Below are 19,386 nucleotides of genomic sequence, written 5' to 3' on the forward strand. Positions count from 1 at the left end.
AAAGAGGTGATGTCTAAGCTGTTCTGTAGGTTTGAGAGTTCAAGAGTAAGTGGCAGCCAAGTCAATGTGACTATTCATGGGTCCCTATACATAAATAACTTACATTCTGCTAAGTAACTTTACTTATTTACTCAATTTCTGTTATCCTATCCATGTTATCTTCATATGCTGAAACACTACCAATCATTTAAGACACATCTCAACTGCCATCTCTTCCGTAACCACAAGAGACATTCCTTTTAACTGCTTTACTGTGTGCACACAACCTGGACTTCTCATAAACAGGACTGCCTTCAGGCCTTTACATACATATGCGTTATTTCTGCCTAAAAGCCCATGCCTCCTTTGCTAACATCTCAGCATCCTACACATACCTCATGACCCAGTTCAAACAACCCTACCTCTGCCTCAAGAGGTAGGTGCTACCCCTTCTATAGCACTAAGCATACTGGCCATAATTATTAGATAAGCCTACCTCACTACAAGCTACCTAGTATAGGAAGTGCATTGTATTTACATTCATCTTTGTCCACTTATTCAAAACATTTGCCAAAGTGGGCATTACATTAAATTCTTTCTTTCTCCCCAAATGTCTTAAGCCCTTGGATGTATGTATAAGATACTCAAGAAATATACAGGCAGGCAGAATAAGTTACTGAATACTACTCTTCTGAAAAGTAAAATCCAGAAGAGACAGGGGCTTGATTTCCAACTTAAAACTACAGAATTTTGTATAGGTAGCAAATACATGTTACCTCCTTGAGATTCAATTTCCTTTTCTAAAAATGGGAGAACCATTGTATTTTCTAAATCACTATACTAGGCCAAGTACCAGAAACTATTACTTATGTCCTTTAAGGCTCACAACATAGCTACTCTTTCTGTATTAACGGATGGTGCAGAGTCTCATAAAACTTAAGTATTTCACAGAAGTGTGTGAGTAACAATTCAAAAACCAAGTGTGGGGACTTCCCTGGTGGTCCAGTGGCTAAGACTCTGCACTCTCAAAGCAGGGGGCCCAGGTTCAATCCTTGGTTGGGGAACTAGATCCCGCATGCAAGCCGCAACTAAAGATCCCACATGCTGCAACAAAGATCCCACCTGCCACAACTAAGACCCAGTGCAGCCAAAAATAAATAAATGAATGAATGAATATTTTAAAAAACACCAAGTGTGACTAAGAAGTTCATCTCCTTCATACTGCCCTATCCCACAGGATGAACTAGATTATTTACTTTAGGTAAAATTCCAGTATCATATCCATATTCTTAGATCCTTCAATAGCTACCATTTATTGAGCAAAAGCAGAAATTTAAACAATAAATGTTTTTCAAAATAGAAACAGTAGTAAATTAAATTTAGGAAAGGAGTTTCTAGCCTTAAAAATGTGGGGAAAAGTACCAAATGAAAGGAAAAACCAAACAATGGAAAAAGGATTAAGCACCCTTAGTAAAGCTCCCGCTGATTACAACTGAAATGTGAGTTTTAAAAATAAAAACTCATAAACACATACTGAAATGGCAGAAAAATAAGGAATCCAAATGCAAAGAAAGAAGTGAAAACAAAATGCCAGGAAGTAGGCTAGCAACAAAGCCCCAATCTAGCAGATGATTTCTCAACTTTAGAGACAAGACTTTCCACTTTGATGGTTGTAGGGAACGAGAGAGAGAGGAAATAAAATAGAGAATCCAACAAAGGCAGGGAATCCAAAGGAGACTTACTCATTCCAAAGAGCTACACCCTCACTGCAAGCTTTAAGCCCATCCTGCAGAAGGGAGAGGAAGAAAACTTGCTTAGCACTGAGAAAAGGACTGCTGGGGGTGGAGGGAATTCAAAACAGAAGCCATCCTTCATGCAGGTCTGTAGTTTTAATTCATAGTACCTTAAGCACATAAAAAAATTTAAAGAAGTTCAGGACTAAAAACATACATGCAACTGGCAAAAACAAATCTAAAACCTCTCTGGTAAGAATGCAACTTTAACCCAAACCTCAAGGAATTCCCACACCCAAAGTTCAACACATATGAAGTCATGTACAAATATACAAAAAAAAAAAAAAAACCCAAAACAAAAAACAAAAAACCCCAACAACAACAAAACCCAATCACGAGAGACATAATGAGCAATAATGGACAGAAAAACGGTAGCAGAATCACACCTGCAAGTATACCAATATTGGAAGTATCAGAAAATATAAAGCTATAAAAAAAAAAAACTTTAAACAAAAAGAAACTTGAAAATGAGCCAGAGATTATAAATAGCAACCAAACAGGTAAGGATTCACCAGGACAAAAAAAAAAAAAAATCCTCCCCAAGTGCCCTCCCTCCCCACTGCCAAGCTAGCAAATAGACAGTAACAAGAAAGAGCCATCTACCTTCGAAAGAGGGATGAGAACATGGAAATATATCCTGTCTGAAACACAAGAGCACAGAGAAGGCCTAAAACTGAGGGTGGAACAGGAACACTTAGAAAAATCTTCCAAAAAACCAGTCCCACCCCTAAGCACAAAGTAACACTAGAGGAATTTGATGGTGCGCTGAAGCTAACAATAACAACAAAAACCCAAACCTAACTCAATTCTAGCAGAAGAGGTGTGTTCATCTCCAGGCCTAAACACTGTCTACCCTCTGTCTTTATTGCTCTACATACAGTATCTAGTATCAAATACAAAATAACGACTCACATAAAAATGAAAGGATTAAAAAAAAAAACCCAATCCACTGCCAAGAGACAAAGCAATCAACAGAGCAATCCCTGAAAATTAAGAGATGACCCAGATGAATATCAGACAGAATTTAAAACAACTATAATATGGTAATGGTTCAGTGGAAAAGGTGGACAATATAACTAGACAGATGGAGCAGACATAAGAAAAGTATTACAGAAAAGTGAAAATGTCAGAAACAAAAAACATGGTACTAAAGATGAAGAATGCCTTTGATGAGCTCATCATTAGACTGGATACAATCAAGTTAAGAATCAATGAACTTAAACATAGGTCAACAGAAATTACCCAAAATGAAAGAGGCGCAGGGAGAGAGGAAGAGAGAGAAAGTAAAAAAGAAAAATGAAGGAATTAAATGGTGTATTAAGATATAACTAAAAAGAGGATTAGTGAATTGGGAAAACAGAGCTAAAAAAAATAAGAGTATGTACCACAAAGTCAGGATAAGATGAAAAACAAGAAAAAAATTTTAAGAAATATAGAGAATAGGACTTCCCTGGTGGTGCACTGGTTAAGAATCCGCCTGCCAATGCAGGGGACATGGGTTTGAGCCCTGGTCTGGGAAGATTCCACATGCCTTGGAGCAACTAAGCCCACACGCCCCAACTACTGAGACTGCGTTCTAGAGCCCGCAAGCCACAACTACTGAATCCCACGTGCCTAGAGCCCACGCTCCGCAACGAGAAGCCACCGCAATGAGAGGCCCATGTACCGCAATGAAGAGTAGCCCCGCTCACCACAACTAGAGAAAGTCGACGCACAGCAACGAAGACCCACCACAGCCCCCAAAAATAAAATAAATAAATTTATTAAGAAAAAAGAAATATAGAGAATAAGCTGAAAATATTTAACATATATTTAAACAAAGCTCAAGAAAATGATAATAGAAAAATGAAGACAATGTCCAAAGAGAAAATGAGATTTTTTTAGTTAAATAAAAAAAAAAGACAGCCCAAAACTCTCCAACAAATCCAAATCAGGATACTTAAAAACTACAACTACAAATCCACACAGAAAAGATAAACAGAAGACTTTCAACGCAGCCAGAAGGAAACGATAGATCAGCTATAAAGGAAGGGCATTAAATTAATAACTGACTTCTCAAAAAACAACATGCCACAAAACAGAATGTACTGACTGCTGAGAAAAAAAAGGATTTTTCTCCTAAAATTGCATTCATAGCAAAACAATCCTTCAGAATAATACAAAATAAAGTTATTTTCAGGCAAAATTAAGAAAAAGAACAATACACCCAGTTGAAATGTTTACCAACAAAACCCCTTTATTAAAGAAAAATTTAAAGAGTGTGCCTCAGATATAACACAAATGGTCCCATAAGTAAGGTCTCAAATCCAAGAAATAACTAAAAGCAAAGAAATGCTAAATACATGGTTAAATCTGAGCAAATAACAACTGTATAAAATAATAAAGTAAGACAAAATTTGTGGAATAAGTAAGTAGAACTAAAATACTGGTCAACAGCAATTACATTTGGATGTAGTGGCCAGCATTAAACTTTTATCAACTTTACTACTTATTAACTTGTGTTACTTTTAAGTAACCTGGAATTAGCAAGAAAAGAATAGACCAAATACAGTATCTAAGGAAGTACTGGGGGAGGGAGTTGAGAGTGCAAAAAAAGAACTTACTATATTATATAGAGAGAGTAAAAATAACAAGAGGAAAAAAAGTAGAGTATATACAAAGCACATAAAAGTAAATCCAAAAAGTAAAAGTAAATCCAAACCTGTCAGAAACCACAAAGAATGTAAACGGAAGAATCTTCTCAGGTTAAAAAAAAATCTTATACCAAATGCAGAAAAAGAGTTAGTTAACAGCCTCCAAGTACTGAGGCCCACAGAATCCAGATACAAAGATGACAAAAGAGTACTAGAAATTAAATTACGAGCTAACATCTCACTAAGAAATAATGAATGCAAGAATCCTAAACTCAATTATCAAATTAAGCCTAGAAACTCAGAAAAATATAACAAATAACTCAGGCTGAGCATTTACTGGGAATGTAACGGTAGTTTAATATTATAAAAATCTATAAATATAAATCAAATTAAGAGACCAAAGGAGAAAAGGGCACAGATCTCTGTAACAAAGGCAGAAAAAGTTTTTAATCAATTTCAGTAACCTTTCCTGATAAAAAATTTTAACACTACTTTTTGATACTCAAGATACCGTTTTTAAGTTAATGAACTTCTGAGAGACTCCCAATAGTTTTTTGATATTTCTTTGCTTTCTGACACAAGAAATCCTAGTCTAATACATTTCCTGCTCCACATGTGTTGTAAGCTATTATATTATGGAGGTTTATATTGTTTTAGTGGGGAAATACTATTTACTCACCATCTGGGCTCTTATAAACACTAGTAATCACTAAAACTACTTTTTTGTTGCTGCTTTTGCAATGAATAGCCCTAAGAAATACATTTTTTTCATAAAGTGAACCAACTTGGGAAATATTTTTAAGACAAATGCTGACATATTCTATTCAAATTTTGCACTAGAGTTTTACTTAGTATCTTTTATTTTGCACAACTCTTTTTCTTTTATATTGGGGAAAAATGATTCCTAATGACAATAATATATACATATATTAACTACATTACATTAATTATAATCATTGTAAAATAAATTTAATTACATCCAATTAAATGTATCTTAATAACAAAAAATTTCTCTTTATACACTTAGGTTATCTATACACATGTATGTTTTATATACATATATAACAGCTTTAACAGTATCAACATTACCACCAACATCCTGATACTACATAATCGGTTCCTAATGATTTATGTATATAAGATTATATATGTAAGTATATATTATTATCATCACATAAGTTACATACATGTAAGTATATGTAATGTGTCTCCACACACACACACACACACACACATATCTACATAAAACTTTTTAAATACTGTCATTACTACTAAAAATGAAACTACTGACCATTTCTGTCCTCATGAGATACTCCATTAAAAATGCAAAGACAAAATATTGCCTTTTAAAGTCACCAGAGGGCTCCCCCGGTGGCGCGGTGGTTAAGAATCTGCCTGCCAATGCAGGGAACATGGATTCGATCCCTGGTCCAGGAAGATCCCACATGCCGCGAAGCAACTAAGCTCATGCGCCACAACTACTGAGCCTGCACTCTAGAGCCTGAGAGCCACAACTACTGAGCCATGAGCCACAACTACTGAAGCCCGCACACCTAGAGCCTGTACTCCACAACAAGAGAAGCCACCACACTGCAACGAAGACCCAACGCAGCCAAAAAATAAATAAATAAAATTTTTAAAAAAAATTGTTCTTAAAGTCACCAGAAATAAAAACTCCTGGGAATTAAACCAACAATTTTTTTTTTTTTTTGCGGTACGCGGTCCTCTCACTGTTGTGGCCTCTCCCGTAGCGGAGCACAGGCTCCGGACGCGCATGCTCAGCGGCCATGGCTAACGGGCGGCCATGGCTCACGGGCCCAGCCGCTCCGCGGCATGTGGGATCTTCCCGGACTGGGGCACAAACCCGTGTCCCCTGCATCGGCAGGCGGACTCTCAACCACTGCGCCACCAGGGAAGCCCCTAAACCAACAATTTTACATATAATAAATTCACTTTTTTTTAAAGAGATATTTTTCTCCTTTTTGAATTATTTTAAGTATTTAAAAACTTTACTTGGCTCCACTAAGCAGCTCATCTTTCTCAGGTCTTTTCGGGCTCTTCTTGATTTTTTACTATTCCAAATGTATTAGGCACAAAACAACCACCATTCTGATGGTATTTTTCATTGGACTCTCATTAAATTCACAAGATAATCTAAGGAAAATGAATACCTTTATGATGATGACTCCTTAGTTGAGAACATGGTATCTCATTTTTTGTTCAAGCTGCATTTTATATTTTTGCAGAGCATTTAAAAACAATGTCTTTGCAAATTTGTTAAGTTTATGCTAAAGTATTTTACGTAGTTATTGTAAATATATTCTCTTATATGACATTTATTTAGGTCACAGGTCAATTTCTTGATCTCCATAAGAAAATCTGCTGGGATTTTCATGGGGATTACACTTAATTTTTCATCAATTTGGAGACAATTTACATCTTAAAAATATTGATTCTTTCAACTGATCTAGAGCTGAGGAAGAGTTCAAAAATTTTTTATGGTTTTCTGTGTAGGGAGTCTCCTATAACTTTTGTTAGATTTATTCTGATGTATATGGATGTTTTTGACATTTATAAATGGTTTTCTTACTAAATTCTATTTTTCTAACATTTTGTTGCTCATAAATATAAATACAATTGACCGAGTGACGCTGCTGAAATGATTTCTTATTAATTCTAAAAGTTCACATGTAGTTATTTATGGATTTTCTATATGCAAATCACGTCATTTGTGACAGTTTTATATTTTCATTTCTAATCTATCTTTTTCCCCTTGCCTAAATGCACTATATAGGACTTTTTAGACATTGGGTTTGGAGTGAGCTTTGACATATTCCCTAATGCCAGGAAAAGTTTTTCAATGTTTATTGTAAGGTTTGTGCAGATACCTTTAATAAGATTATGAAAGTTTCCCGCTTTTTCTAGCTTGCTAAAAGTTTTAAAAATCCTCATGAATGGGTTTTGAGTATTATCAAATGCTTTTTTTTCTATCTATAGAGATGATCATTTGACTAATTTCTCTAATTATATTAATATAATGAATCAGGGCTTCCCTGGTGGCGCAGTGGTTGAGAGTCCGCCTGCCAATGCAGGGGATACGGGTTTGATCCTTGGTCTGGGAGGATCCCACATGCCGCAAAGCTACTGAGCCCCTGTGCCACAGCTGCTGAGCCTGTGCTCTGGAGCCCGGAGGCCATGGCTGCTGAGCCCACGTGCCACAATTGCTGAAGCCTGCACGCCTAGAGCCCGTGTTCCCGTGGCGAGAGAGGGCACCGCAATAAGAAGCCCGCGTACTGCAACAAAGAGTAGCCCCCGCTCGCCACAACTAGAGAAAGCCCACGCGCAGCAGCGAAGACCCAACACAGCCAAAAATAAATAAATAAATTTATATTAAAAAATATATATACGATGAATCATACTGATTTTCAAATACTAAAACAATCTTGCAACTATGGAAATAAATTCAACTTTGTCATGATATTTTATCCTATTTATGTATCACTCGGATTTGATTTCCTAATATTTGAAGATTTTAAAATCTATTTTCATTTAAAAAATGACCTGTAATACTGCTTTTGGGTAATATCCTTGTTAGGTTTTGCTCTCAAAATTAAACTGGGCTCTTACACAATGTTATATGTCACTAGTATCTCAATAAAAAAAAAATTAAACTGGGCTCATTAAGGGAACATATTCAATTTTTTTTCTGTTTCCAGTTAGACTTTATGTATTTCTTCTTTAAATGTTTGGAAAAATTCACCAGTGAAACCATGTGGGTCTGAATTTCTAAATGGAAGGTCTGTAATTACAGGTTCACTTTCTTTCTATATATTGGATTATGCAGATTTTCTGTTTGTGTGAGGGTGTGTGCCAGTTTTGGTAAGCTGTGTATTTCAAGGAATTTGACTCTCTAAAATCTCAAACTTATTTAAAATTTTCATAATATCCTTTCTTTTGTTACTTTTTTTAAAGTTCATTAGATCCATAGAGTACTGTATCCTTTCTCACTACTGACACTGGTTATGTAGTATCTGTTTCATTCTTGATTATTTTTGGCAGGGATTTATCAATTATATTATCCTTTTCTGAGAACAAACTTTTGCCTTTGCTGATTCTTAAGTTTGCTTGACATGCCACTGATTTTTATATTTATCTTTATTATTGCTTGGCTTCTAATTTCTGTTGGTATAGTTTGCTGCTTTCTAATTTCCTGACGTGGATACTTAACTCATCTAATGTCAGCCTTTCATTCTAACAGCATTAAGGCTTAAATTGCTCAGCAAGAAAGGCTTAAAATGAATTTCATGTTTTGATATGTCACCTTCATTCAGTTCAAAATATTTTCTCATTTTCATAGTGACTCTTCTTTGACAAGTGATTTAACGTATACTCCTGAATTTCAAAAGCTGTATTTTGTTCCAGTTGTGTTTTTGTAATTTTTTAAAAAATTAATTCCATGGTGGTCAAAAACTATAAATTGTAAAATTTTAAATCTTTTCTTTTTTGAGCTTTATGTCCCGCCTATGGTCAACTTTTAAAAATATTCTATGTGCACTTGAAAAGCAGATGTATTCTACTACTGATGAATGTAGTGTTCTCTATATGTCTATTAGGCAGAGTGCTGTTTCCTTAAACCTCATGAACCAACCTCCGCTAGCTTCAAACTTATCTTCTGCAGCTGTCTCACTTCTTTCAGCCTTCATAGAATTGAAGACCGTTAGGACCTTGCACTAGATTGGGTTTTGGCTTAAGGGATGTCGTGGGTGGTTTGATAGTCTAATCCAGACCACTAAAACTTTCACCCGTTGGGCAATAAGGCTGTTTCACTTCCTTACCATTCATGTGTTCATTGTCATAACACTTTTAATTTCCTTCGAAAACATATCCTTTGCAATCACAACTTGGTTAAGTGTTTGGCACAAGAGTTCTGGCTTTCGGCCTGTCTCAGCTTTCAACATGCCTTCCTCACTAAGCTTAATCATTTCTAGCTTTTGATTTAAATTGAGAGATGTGCAACTCTTCCTTTCACTTGAGCACTTAGAGGCCGCTGTAGAGTTACTGACTAGCCTAATTTCAATACTGTTGTGTCTCAGGGAATAGAAAAGCCTGGGGATAGGAAGAGAGATGGGGGAGCAGCCAGTCAGTGGAGCAGTCAAAACACATAGAACATTTACCAACCATCTTATATGGGTGTGGTTCATGATGCATCAAAACAATTATAATAGTAACATCAGAGATCACTGTAACAAATATAATAATAAAAAATGGCACAAACAGACTTGCTTGATATAGAGTTGCCACAAACCTTTGTTAAAAAAAAAAAGTATTTGCAAGGTGCAATAAAACAAAGTGTGTCTATAGTCAACATGTATTTAGATAAACCCATATATTTATTCTTTCCATTGTCCTTTGCTCCACATCTCTGTGCTTCCATCTGAGATTCTCTCCTGTCTGAAAAATTCTTTTAGTAAACTGAGTACTGGTCTACTGATGAAAAATTTTCTTAGCTTCTGTGTGAAAATCTTTAAATTCCTTAACTAATGAAGGTAAAATTACCGCTGTGTTTTACTGTTGCTCCTCTAGAAGTAATGTTTCTTTTTGTCTTACTAGTTTTATGACTTTCCCTTTACTTTTGGTTCTTAGTAGTTTTACTATGATGTGCTTATGCATTAAGTTTCTTTGTGTTTATACTGATTCGAGTTTGTAACATCATACGGAAAAACCTGAATGAACTTTTTACTTTTTACTTCTGGAAAATTCTCTTACCTTTTCTAATAATACGGTCATTATCTCCTGTCCTTCTGTGACTCCAATTACACATAGATAAGACCTTTTCACTCTCAGTCTCCCAAGGCAATAGAAATAAAAATGAAAATAATCAACTGGGACCTAATCAAACTCACAAGCTTTTGCACAGCAAAGGAAACCATAAACAAAACTAAAAGACAACATACAGAATGGGAGAAAATATATGCAAGTGATGTGACTGACAGGGGATTAATTTCCAAAATATACAAACAGTTCATACAACTCGACAACAAAAAAAAAAACCATCGAAAAATGGGCAGAAGCCCTAAAGAGATATTTTTCCAAAGAAGACATACAGATGGCCAACAGGCACATAAAAAGATGCTCAAAATCGCTAATTATTAAAGAAATGCAAATCAAAACTACAATGAGGTACCACCTCACACCAGTCAGAATGGTCATCATTAAAAAGTCTACAAATAACAAATGCTGGAGAGGGTGTGGAGAAAGAGGAACCCACCTACATACACTGTTGGTGGGAATGTAAGTTGGTGTAGCCACTGTGGAAAACAGCATGGACATTCCTCAGAAAATTAAATACAGAATTACCATATGATCCAGCAATCCCACTCCTGGGTATCTATCCAGACAAAACTATAATTCAAAAAGACACATACAACCCTGTGTTCATAGCAGCACTATTCACAATAGCCAAGACATGAAAGCAACCTAAATGTCCACTGACAGATGAATGGATAAAGAAGATGTGGTACACATATACAATGGAATACGACTCAGCCATAAAAAAGAACAAAATAATGCCATTTGCAGCAACATGGATGCAAATAGAGATTATCATACTAAGTGAAGTAAGTCAGAAAGAGAAAGACAAATACTACTATATGATATCATTTATATGTGGAATCTGAAATATGACACAAATGAACTTATCTATGAAACAGAAACAGAATTGCAGACATAGAGAACAGACTGGTGGTTGCCAAGGGGGAGGTGGTGGGAGAGGAACAGATTGGGAGTTTGGGATTAGCAGATGTAAACCTGTATATATAGAATGGATAAACAACAAGGTCCTACTGTACAGTGCAGGGAACTATATTCAATATCCTGTGATTAACCATAATGGAAAAAGAGTATGAAAAATAATGTATATATGTATAACTGAGTCACTTTGCCATACAGCCGTAATTGTAAATCAACTGTACTTCAATAAAAAAGAAATCAGCCCAGAAAAAAAAATAAAATTTGAAAAAGAAAGAAAAGACCTTTTCACTCTATTGCCTGTCTCCTACCCTCCATCATATTTGATTTTTCCTTGGATCTGTCTACAGTTGACCCTTCAACAATGTGGGGGTTAGGGGTGCTTGACCCTCCATGCAGTTTAAAATCTGTGTATAACTTTACAGTTGGCCCTCTGTATCCAAAGTTCCACATCTGCAGATTCAATCAACTGTGGATCGTGTAGTACTGTAGTATGTATTTTTAAAAAACCCAAATGTGGGACTTCCCTGGTGGTCCAGTGGCTAAGACTCCATGCTCCGAACGCAGAGGGCCCAGGTTCAATCCCTGGTCAGGGAACTAGATTCCACATGCCACAACTAAGAGTTCGCATGCTGCAACTACAGATCCCACATACTGCAACTAAAGGTCCGACATACTGCAACTAAAGGTCCCATGTGCCACAACTGTAAATAAATATTAAAATAAAGTAATAAATAATATATAATAAAATAAAAATAAATAAAGTAAATAAATATTAAAAAAACAAACCAAAAAAACCCTGTGTGTAAGACCTGCCGAGTTCAAACCAGTGTTGTTCAAAGGGGCCACTCTATTTTCTTCCCGCTTATCATTCAATTCCCTAAATCTCTATTCAGCCAAGTTTTACCTTCTGTTTAATCTGAGATTTTATTTTCAGTTATAGATGTTTCTAGTTGTAGAATTTGGGATTAATTCTTTCATTTTATAGTTTCTAATCTTCTACTGAAATGTATATATGTTATCTCTGATATTTGGGATCTCCTGTGAGTTTGTTGGCATTGTCTGCTTTTTATTCTCTTTAGTTTCTGACCACTTTTAGATGTATTCCATAGATTCTGATATGTAGTATATTTTCACTATTGTTATTTTGCAAATTCTGTAATTTCAGTATGTATTTACTTACCCTTTGACAAAGTTGTTTGATAGGTTTAAAAATTTTAAGGTGTAGCCTATATATTTTTTGTTATTAGTAAAGTTTCATTGCATATAATCAGAAAGTGTTTTCAGTATATCTACTTTATGGAAATCACTGATTTTTTTTTTGGTGAACATATGATCAATTTTTGTGAATGTGCATTGGACACCTGAGATGGTGTAGTATAATGCTGTAGAATACAACATATATTCATAAAATCCACCTTACTGTTTATTCTGTTTAGGTCTTCTATCTCATTTTTTGTCTACCTGATCTATTTTATACTAAGAACAGAGAATTATATTCTATTTTGTAGCACATTTCTGTCTCACTGAATCTCCTGTAATTTTTGCTTTATACAGAGGGTTTCTGTGTAATGTGCTGCATAGAAATTCATGTGTTGTATCTTTACTGTAAATCGTGAGTTTTAGCATCAAAAAATATGCCCCCTTCTATGTCACAGTTAATGCTTTTTGGATTGAATTCTACTTTAGTATTAAGATTACTGTATCTGCCCCCTTTTTATTTTCACTTGTTTAGAATACCATTGTCCACTGAATCATTTGATTCAGGAATCACAGAAGTGTCTCTTATAAACAGTATATAGTTGTTGCGTCTCCTTTTGTGAGCCAAATTGAGAATCTTTCCCTAATAATAGGTGGATGAAGCACATTCACATTTACTGGTATGACTAATATTTTCAGTCTCAATTCTGGGATAACATTTTATAATTATGTGTATTTTACTACACTTGTTTCTCTAAGAAACGTGTATTCTTTGTTTTTTAATAAAAAATTTTTTTTTGGTACTTAGGAAGACCTGTATTTTTGTTTTAGTGATTACTTCTGTACTTAAACCGTTTAAATGCCCTTTGTCTTCTTTTCCTTTTTCTCATACAATTTTTAAAAATTGAGATATAATTCACATACTATAAAATTCACCCTTTTAAAGTATACAATTCAGTAATTTTTGATATACTCACGAAGTTATACAGTCATTACCATTATCTATTCCACAACATTTTCAACATCCCAAAAAGGAACTTCATACCCACCCATTAGCAACTACTTTTTCTCTCTATCGATTTACCTGTTTTGAATATTTCATATGAACAGAATCATACAATATATGGCTTTTGTTATCTGGCTTCTTTTACTCAGAATGTTTCCAAGGTTCATCCATGTTGTAGCATGTATTGATATTTGATTCCTTTTTACCACAGAATAATATTGCATCATGTACACATATAACATTTTGTCTATTCACTTATCAAGGTGATGAATATTTGGTTTTTTCCACTTTTTTAGCTATTATAAATAATGCTATGAACATTAGTGTTCAAGATTTTATGTGAACGAATGCTTTCAATTCTCTTGGGTATATACTTGATGGGTCAATGGTAATTCTATTTTTAGCTGTTTGAGGAGTTGTCAAACTATTCTCCAAAGTGGTTTCACCATTTTACATTTCTACCAACAATGTATGAAGACTGATTTCTATACACCCTTGCCAATACCTGTTACCGTCCACCTGTCTTATTATTACCCTTTTACTACGTGTTGGCAAAGAATCTTCATTGGGCATCTTGTGTTTCTACACATTTTGCTGGGTTTGCCAAGAATGAAAATCCTAACCACTCATTATGTGGGCCATTTCTCAGAGCTGTGTTTGTAGCAAGCAATCTTGAAGGATGAAGTAATGTTTCCTACTGGAAAAAGAAAAAGCCCGCTTACTATAAAAGCACCATATTTATTCACCAAGCGCAGTGTTTCTTAGCTGCAGTACAAACCTACTATATGCAAGGCATCCACCTGGGCCATCCAGCATAACCTACACAAGACCTAGGGAACAAGGGGAACCTACAGAAATATGCTAATTATTATGCTGCTCACTATACCATGAGTAATGGAATTCTCTGTCTCTGACCCAAGACATGTTTTGGTCTCGTGTCTTCTGCCAACATCCATGAAATAACTAGTAAACTGTTAGCTTTTAAATATAGTAAAATCAAATGTTAGACTGGATATTATCTAATTTAGCAGTTTTTATTGGTATTTTAACTCTCTTCCGTTTTTTTATGCAACAGATGATCAGTAAGAATGTTTTTTCCTATTTCACTCTCCCCTTTCCTTTTTTATTTGTATTATTTCTACTTAGTCACAACATAAAATGTATGTCCAGTAGTCTTCCCCTCACATCCCTACCTTTGTTTTAGTCTTAGCAAGTACATCCATGTATTTTAAATGCTCGTCTTCACTTCTTTTGCTGAGGTATTCCCAGTTATCTCTCAACTGGATAAAATATCCTCCAGGAGATTCCTTAAAAAAACAGCTCAAGAGTACCTAATTCCCTAAAAACTTACATACTGAAAGCTGTTTTCCCTCAACCTTGATATCTAACAGAATGTGGCTGAACATAAAAACTTTGTTTCATACTTTTTCTTGGAGTTTTCTTTTTAAATGCTGCTCCACGGCTGCCTTGTTTTGGTTGCCTCAGTGAAATTTAAAATGTCTGAACCAGTGCCATTCTTTTGCCTTTAGAAGTTATGTAATGTTTTTGCTTGGAAGCATAAGATTTTTTATCTTTCCCCAATATCCAGTGGACCCTTTCAATGTATAGATGTGAATCTTTTTCAATTTCTGGAGAATTTTCTTTGAATATAGCTTTAAATATTAGTTCTTTTTCACTGATTTTTCTTTCTTGGGACTCTAAAATTCTGAATGTTATCCCTCCATTGCCTGTCTTTAATTTCCACTATTTTCTCTGACACTTTTTCCAGCTTTAAGACTGCACAGAACAATGTATAAGCTTAAGGTATACAACAGTGTTGATACATTTACATATTACAAGATGATTACTACCATAGCTTTAGCTAACATCTCCATCACGTCACAGTTACCATTTTTGCAGTGAGATGGTTTAAGATCTGTTCTCTTAGCGACTTTCAAGTTATATAACACAGTAATTCTGACACTTTTACTTCATTCTTGTGTCATTTTCATTCACTTGGTTCTTTTCCTGCCTTTCTTCAATGCACCTTATTAAATTTTCATTTGACTCTATTCCCCCCGGGGGACCTTATAATTTATTTATTACTAAAATATTTTTTTTCTTTGTTTTCCATTCCTTTACTAAGTTCATATTCTTTTTACTCCTTTTTTTTTGGGGGGGCGGATTTTCTTTTCCTGGTTTTTAAATTACTGATTCTACATATTTTTTGTTTTTGTTTTTCAATGTCCTCAACTGGTTGATTGAATATATTTAACTCTGGAGTGTGGTCACACTCTACATCTGCATGCTGGTTTTTCTGCGGTGGGGAGGAGTTTTTTTCTCAGTTGACATGTAATAATTTTCTTTTATTTTTATAATACCTACATATGGATTTATCAAGTTCCCCTTTTTACCTTTTTGTGGTATTAGGATGTCTTACAAAACTCCTAGTTTAACAGCACCTCTTTTGTCAAATACTTTGAAGTCCAGATGTTTTAAGATACTTTTTTCTTTTTGTTTTGCTAGTGGAAGGAGACGTTGTAAGACTCTGATTTTGTGTTCACTTTGGCTTGTAGGCACCTAAAACTTACCCATGTGCTGCTTCTTCACCACTTAAATGCCAAAGAGGGCTTGTTTCCTTTTTACCTTTTATCTTAACCCTGAAGCTATGCATTTAGATGACTACTCTGAAAATTATTCATAATATTAAAAAACTTCACTGTAGTCTCTGTTCTGATCTATCATATGTATACGTACACACCCACATATTTAATTTTAAACTTAGCGTGGAATTAGTCTTTCCAACAGTACAGGTCAACCCTAGGTCCATTTGCTAGCGTCCATTTTCTGTGTTTTCTACAGATCTGCTTGGTTGGCCTTTGTTCATCATAAACCCTTGATAAGGGTTGGGAGTAGAGATGAAGTGTGAGAAATAACATGCTGGGAAACGGTGATTTCTCTCTTTTTATTTACAATTATTTTCAAGTTTGAGCGTCCTCTGTCTTCAAGTTATGCTGTGAGCATGGTTTGTGTATAGATTTCTTATACCCTTCTTGTAGTTCTACACTGTTTTTAGAGGAAATACTGGGAGACAGGTAGTTAAGTGGTTACCGTTGTCTTCAGCTACCCAGAAGAAGAAAGATTTAAAAGTTTAATTAAAACAATGAACTAATAAAATTCTATAAAGCAATACAGATTTTATAAGTTCAATAATCTTGTCATGGGAAGGTCTTTCTAATAAGCATGACTTCAAAAAGTCATAAGAGGAAAAAAACTCAACAGATTAAAAAAATTATAACTGACATAAAATTTACTTCAGACTAAAGTTAAAAACTGATAAACAGCTTCTTACAACAAAAGGGTTCATTTACCTAGTAAGAAAAAGCTCTCATGAACAAATAAGGAATAATCCAAGTAGAAAAATGGGCAAGAGATAATAAGAAATATTATAAACTGATAATAAACGGATAATAAGAAAAATAAACCCTCCATAAAGCATATGAGATCATGCACAGGTAATTTAAAACGAGATTTCATTATAATGTGTCAGATTAAGATTACCAACCTATCAGGTGATGAGCAGGGTGTTTAGAAACAGGCATTCCCAATCACCAGTGGTTACTCAAATTTGTAGAAATACACACGTAATAAAAGTATTTGACAGAACTTATCAAAATAGGAAGCATTACTTATAAACATGTATACTTGGACCAAGCATTTTTATGAATTCTAAATAATTTCACCTAAAAAATACTTAGGTATCAAAGATTTATGCTATTACAAAATGTTCAGTACAATTTTGTATTTCAAAGGATGTAATAACAGTGAAAAACTGAAAAAAAAAATCAAGATTCATCAATATGGTGGAATAAAAACAAAATCCTCAGAAACTTCAGGAACAAAAATCTTAAAATTATTTTAGATTATTTTCTCCTATAACTCATAGAGCATTTTTAACTATGCTGATCATCAATAAAATACTGTTTTGGAATTAAAAAATTACCAATCATAAATACATACACTTGATGTAATTATTTGGGGTGATTTTAAAAATTTTATATATACACATACTTTTTTTCCCCAAAACATTTGGGTATAAATTGAAGAGAGGGTGATTCTTGACCCTAAAATATGTCAACATGTATTTCCTAAGAACAAGAATTTTGTCTTACATAACCCCACTACAATAATCAAAATCAGTAAACTCAATATTATCTAAACCACAGTCCATGTTCAAATTTCACCAACTGTGCCAACATTATCATTTATAGTTACTCCCCTCTCCTGCCTCCAAGATTTAATGCAAGATAAAAAGCACTGTATTTAGTTATCTCTTTTTTTTCTCTTTTAATATGAAACAGTTCCTTAGTCTTTCTGTGATGTTTCTTGACACTGGGATATTTAAAGAGCATAGGACCTCAATTTTTAGAATGTCTTCCATTTGGTTTGTCAGCTATTTACCACCGATTAGCTGCAGGCAGGCATTTCTGGCAGGAATATGTCTCAGAGGTGATGTTCTGTCCTTCTCAGTGCATCATATCATGAGTAGTGTATCACTTTTTGCCTATATTGATGGTGGCAGCAATAATTTTTGTTATAGTGGTTTCCTCCACATTTCCCCATCAGAAATTTGGTAATTTTTCCTTTCATAAATGATTTGTGGGGAGATACAATGAGACTACATAAGTATCCTGTTTCTCAACAAACATTAGTCACAAGTTTTGGCATTCATCAACGATTTTCTAACTTAATCATTCCTTCTAGACTTATTAGTTGGCATTTAACTATCAGGAAGAACTCTTCCTTTTCATTCATTCATACCATTAGAAATTAACAAATTCTTTATTATACAGTAGGGTACCATCAATCACTATACATTTTTATTTGGATTCTCAAACTGTCCCAGATTTGGCCAATGGGACTCCCTTCAATCTCGTTCCTCTGTCCTTTTGCCAGGTCCCTATAATTCTCTGAATATTTCCTTACTTTATAAGGTAGGTGATGGAAGTATTTCATATTTTGACAGAGGAAGGTTTTAAGTGGCATACATTTGTAATATCAATAAATTGTACACTTAAAATGTTTGTACACTTAAATATATATGTACACTTGAAATATGTACACTTAAAATACTATCTAGAGTATGTTAATACTCTAGATAGTAGTGCTTTCTACATTGTTATGAGCAAGCAATTTTAAAACTGTCTTAGGTGTCAGTAAATGTTTTGATGATGATGGAAACCAAGTTTCTCACTGTTAGTGAAAGGAGGTACAAATAAGCAAAATGAGAAAAACAGAATAAACTCTAGATTTTAAACACAGGTACACAGAAACAAAGAAATAAATACAGAGGTGTATATATGTGTATATGTATGTGTATACATACACTCAAACGTACATTTTCTAGCTCTGTTCAGTGAAAGGCCCTACAAGCAATGAAGCACCTGGAGCAATGAAAACAGCTGGCTGCCAGATCTTGGTTTCTAAATACTGCTTTAGAAACAGAAAAGGCTAACTCCCAGTTTGGGGCAAGAAAAGTACAACTCCTCCCTTTAATCTAAAAGGAAAATTAATTTAATTGTTAATAACTTTAGTAATTAACTTAATATCTTAAACTGTACATTTAAAAATGGCTAAAATGGGGTCTTCTGTGGTGGCGCAGTGGTTGAGAGTCCGCCTGCCAATGCAGGGGACACGGGTTCGTTCCTGGTCCGGGAAGATCTCACATGCCGTGGAGCGGCTGGGCCCATGAGTCATGGCGGCTGAGCCTGCGCGTCCGGAGCCTGTGCTCCGCAACAGAGGAGCCTGTGCTCCTCTCACAACAGTGAGAGGCCCGTGTACCGCAAAAAAATAAAAATAAAAAAATAAAAAAAATAAAAATGGCTAAAATGGTAAATTTCATGTTAAGTGTATTTTACCACAATGAAACAAGACAAACAAACAATGTACAAGGTGGATGGAGCTTAATCCACATATATAGTCCACCCTCTGTATTCATAGATTCAACCAACCACAGACTGTGTAGTACTGTAGTATTTACTACTGAAAA

The 19,386-nt window shown here is 34.8% G+C and overlaps 1 protein-coding gene and 1 non-coding gene across 4 annotated transcripts in view; one reads left to right on the plus strand and one right to left on the minus strand.

Moving 5' to 3' along the window:
• Positions 1-19,386, minus strand: part of RAPGEF6 (Rap guanine nucleotide exchange factor 6) — a 219,340-nt gene that overhangs the window by 139,218 nt on the left and 60,736 nt on the right. The window lies entirely within an intron of this gene.
• TRNAR-CCG (transfer RNA arginine (anticodon CCG)) lies at positions 11,677-11,749 on the plus strand. The gene has a single exon. It is a non-coding gene; the product is annotated as a tRNA-Arg (tRNA).

Source organism: Lagenorhynchus albirostris, chromosome 3 (assembly GCF_949774975.1).
Source record: "Lagenorhynchus albirostris chromosome 3, mLagAlb1.1, whole genome shotgun sequence".
Classification (NCBI taxonomy): domain Eukaryota; kingdom Metazoa; phylum Chordata; class Mammalia; order Artiodactyla; family Delphinidae; genus Lagenorhynchus; species Lagenorhynchus albirostris.